A 4,325-nucleotide genomic window follows, 5' to 3' on the forward strand; every position below is an offset into this window, starting at 1 on the left:
AAAGAGAGTCTAGCGATCCATAGTCATAAGCCTTTAAATACGACTGGGAATGACACGAGAGAAAGACGAGAATCCTCAATGCGCATAATGCAGTTGCATAATCGACGAGTACCATAAATTTGTTATAGAACAATATCACAACACCATGTACAAAGAAGTTAAAGGTTTAGTTGACGATAAAAGATCACAAAATTGCAACGATCGACAGACGAGATTAATTGTTCAGTACATCAAGAAGCACTTTGTGCTAAATTTAAAGGCAAGGAGGATGTGATGAAATTAGTGGTACGAGCAGTAAATTGTCTTAAGTCGCACGCATTATTCCGCTGTCACTTGCAACAGTTTTGATGAAAATAAACGAAAAGTATTACCGTAAAGTGCGTTGTTAAAGTCAAGGGGCATTCCTGGAACGATTTTTCGGTTTAAAAACAGCTATTGTCGAATTTAAGAAGGAAAAAGGAAATCAGGAACAAAAATTAGAATATCTGGAATGGACTGCACACCTCACTTTTTGCCGGCTGATGTGGCCTAGCGGTTCTAGGCGCTTCAGTCCGGAACCGCGCTGCTGCTACGGTCGCAGGTACGAATCCTGCCTCGGGCATGGATGTGTGTGATGTCCTTAGGTTAGTTAGATTTAAGTAATTCTAAGTCTAGGGCTGATAACCTCAGATGTTAAGTCCCATAGTGCTTAGAGCCATTTGAACCAATTTTTGAACCTCACATTTTAATTGCTCTTGACTGCAGGCTGCGCGCAGTAAGGCACTGCAAGGTGAGAGAGAGACAACTAATTTTTGATTAAATGGTCAAGCATTTAAAAAGAAAATCACATTGTGGAGCGGTTAAATTCTGACAAAAAACATTGTTCGTTTCCCTAAGCACGCTGCATGAAAGAAAACGTTAGGTATTACGAATTCTAGTGCCCTTGAAAAAATTACTTTTTCAATCTGATTTTTGAGACCGTTTGCTGTTACAGTTGAAAGCACCTCTGCGCAAGTGTATATGGAACTGACAGACCTGCAATGGTAATTTCCGTTTAAAAGATAAATTATTTTACGTTATAACTACGGAGGTAGGAATAGGTTTTGGGTTTCTGTAATGAGGTTGCAAATGTGATAAAATAATGCGATCGACATAACGTATGTGCATGAAGGGTATTTTTCAATTGTGAAACTAAATAAGTCAGAATTATGTGTCACCTTCAGTACTAAAATATGTGGAATCGTCTGCGCCCTATGCATATGCCGATATTATGTATCAGACAGAAATTACCTAATCTGTTCAGCACACCAAAAATAATTAAATAGTACTGAATATCTGTTTTGCGTGTGACCTTTGTTATCCATAAACATGAAATACGAAACCAAGTTGTTTGCAATCCGATTGCATTGCCAAGCAAAAGCAGTGCATTTGCAGTTTCCCCCCTCTTCCCCCTCCTAACGCTCAGACAGCGTGGCACGGCGAACAAGGGGGGAGGAGGGGGGTGCAGCCAGGAGAGAGAGTGCTGTGGCGTGCGAGCAAGACCCTGCTCAACCCTGCTCACATGCCACCAAAAGTACTACTCGGCTGTCCCAGATTAAATATTTGATTTGTATATTTGCGAAGATACTCCACGATATCGTACACCAATTACCAGTCGTTGATGTGGTGCACAGTCTGGCACTCTTCGGCAATCTAGGATGAGGGAATCTGTCTGTTCACCTCCCTCTAATGACCCGCAGACGTGATGTAAGAATAAAGCAAGTTGTGTTTCACAGGAGTTGCTTTTCCTGTATTTGTGTTGGCACTTCGACAGAAGATTGTTTTCCTCCAGAAACATCGTAATGTCTGAGCCCAGAATATGCTCTAACATCCCACAATAGCTGGACGTGAGATTTAATGTCAGTAATTTTCTGCATATGATCTTTTATTCTTTTTGTAACAGGCAATGTCTTGCACTCTTTTCTAGCCATGCAGGACAGGCTCAGAAACGCTAGATATGGAGGGACATGACCACATTTTTCAGCAATGTCTACTACATTCAGTAGAATAGTAGTTCGGAGATAATAACTGCCTCATAATGACAGTGAACCGTACCATAAAGTGCGGAAAGTTAAAACCTAACCTTTCTTCTTTTCCTTCCAGCATCTGTGAGATAATGGTTTGTTGACAATAACATTCTTTAAACAGACTTGCACATCCAGAATCCCAACCTGAATCCAACGGAGCATCTGTGGGATGAGTTAGAATGTTGACTCCACTCCAGACCCTAGCTTCCAAAATAACTTCCTTCTCTGGTTTGGTCTCCTGAGGAACACTGGCCAGCCAATCCTTCACAGAGAATGAGACATCTCACTGAAAGTGTTCACCACACTATAAAAGTAAAGGGTGGACACACCATATTGCTGTACACTAACAGGCATCTGGATACTTCTGATCATGTAGTCTACATTTGCTGTAGCCACAAATGTAAGACACTTACTTAAAATGTGCTGTATGCCGTTTCCATTCTTTCGATTATTAATTAGCTCTGTCTACAGTTTTCTTCTTTGTTCATCTTTACATGTTCCAGTGAAGTTTCAACATCGTCATGGGTTTCGTTTTATTTTGCTGCTTAATGGCAACTGAAATGTTTCACGATAATAGCTGTAGTTTTGAGATGATGATGAAATTAAAATATTTATCCAAAATATGTAGTACACAGTTGTTCAAGTAGATCACTGTCAACTGCGTCACAGCTGATATCTCAGTATATTATGTCCTCTGCAACTAATAAGGTTTTCTCTATAGTACACTGGTTTACATGGAAGTGGACGCAAAAAATGAATCAAAAACTGTTAATGTTCGGGTTATTTTGCTCTCTGTTAATGTTATTTATCTTAATACACACAACAAAGAAGTTTTGGGTCACCCTGGTTCCCAGAACTCCTGAAGATGGACGTTGACTGTGGACATTGTATCACAGACACGGTCCCTTTGACTGTTCAGAGATGTAACTAAACCCGCCCAAAGATGTAAGCAACCATGCATGAGCAGCGCCTATTAGACGAAGAAGGTCCGACGGCCGTTCAATTCGAGTCATTCCACCAGGAAGGAAGTACACGTCTCGTGTTGTCTGTACTAGACGGTCAATACCGCCATTCGATCTCGTCCCCATCGCAACAAGGGAAGTGTCCAGGTATCTCGGACTGAACCAAAGCGATGTTCTTCGTACCTCAAGGAGTTACAGGGAGACAGGAACTGTCGATGACATGCCTCGCTCAGGCCGCCCAAGGACTAATACTGCAGTGGATGACCGCTACCTATTGATTTTGGCTCGGAGGATCCCTGACAGCAACGCCACCATGTTGAATAATGCTTTTCGTGCAGCCACAGGACGTCGTGTTATGACTCAAACTGTGCGTAATTGGCTGCATGACGCGCAACTTCACTCCCGACGTCCATGGTGAGGTCCATCATTGCAACCACGACACCATGCAGCGCGGTACAGATGGGCCCAACAACATGCCAAATGGACCCTTCAGGATTATCATAACGTTCTCTTCACCGATGAGTGTCGCATATGCCTTCAACCAGACAATCGTCGGAGACGCGTTTGGAGGTAACTCGGTCAGGCTGAACGCCTTAGACACACTGTCCAGCGAATGCAGCAAGGTGGAGGTTCCCTGCTGTCTACGGGTGGCATTGTGTGGGGCCGACGTACGCCGCTGGTGGTCATGAAAGGCGCCGTAAGGGCTGTACGATAAGTGAATGCCATCCTCCGACCGATAGTGCAACCACATCGGCAGCATATTGGCGAGGCATTCATCTTCACGCACGAAAATTCACGCCCTCATTGTGCACATCTTGTGAATGACTTCCTTCAGGATAACGACATCGCTCGACTAGAGTAGCCAGCATGTTCTCCAGACATGAGCCCTATCGAACATGCCTGGGATAGATTGAAAAGGGCTGTTTATGGACGACGTGACCCACCAACGACTCTGAGGGATCTACACCGAATGGCCATTGAGCAGTGGGACCTGAAGCAGGCTGTTTAGGTTTTTATATTGGTAACGCCACGTAGCGCTCTGTATGAAATTCACTGGCTGTGCTATGTGCAGTCTGTGGCTGGTTGGAATTGTTGGAATATTCGCTATTGTAGTGTTGGGCAGTGGGATGTGAACAGCGCGTAGCGTTGCGCAGTTGGAGGTGAGCCGCCAGCAGTGGTGGATGTGGGGAGAGAGATGGCGGAGTTTCGAGAGCGGATGATCTGGACGTGTGTCCGTCAGAGACAGTAAATTTGTAAGACTGGACGTCATGAACTGATATATATTATGACTTTTGAACACTATTGAGGTAAATACATT

The sequence above is a fragment of the Schistocerca serialis genome, chromosome 8 (genome assembly GCF_023864345.2).
Source record: "Schistocerca serialis cubense isolate TAMUIC-IGC-003099 chromosome 8, iqSchSeri2.2, whole genome shotgun sequence".
Classification (NCBI taxonomy): Eukaryota; Metazoa; Arthropoda; class Insecta; order Orthoptera; family Acrididae; genus Schistocerca; species Schistocerca serialis.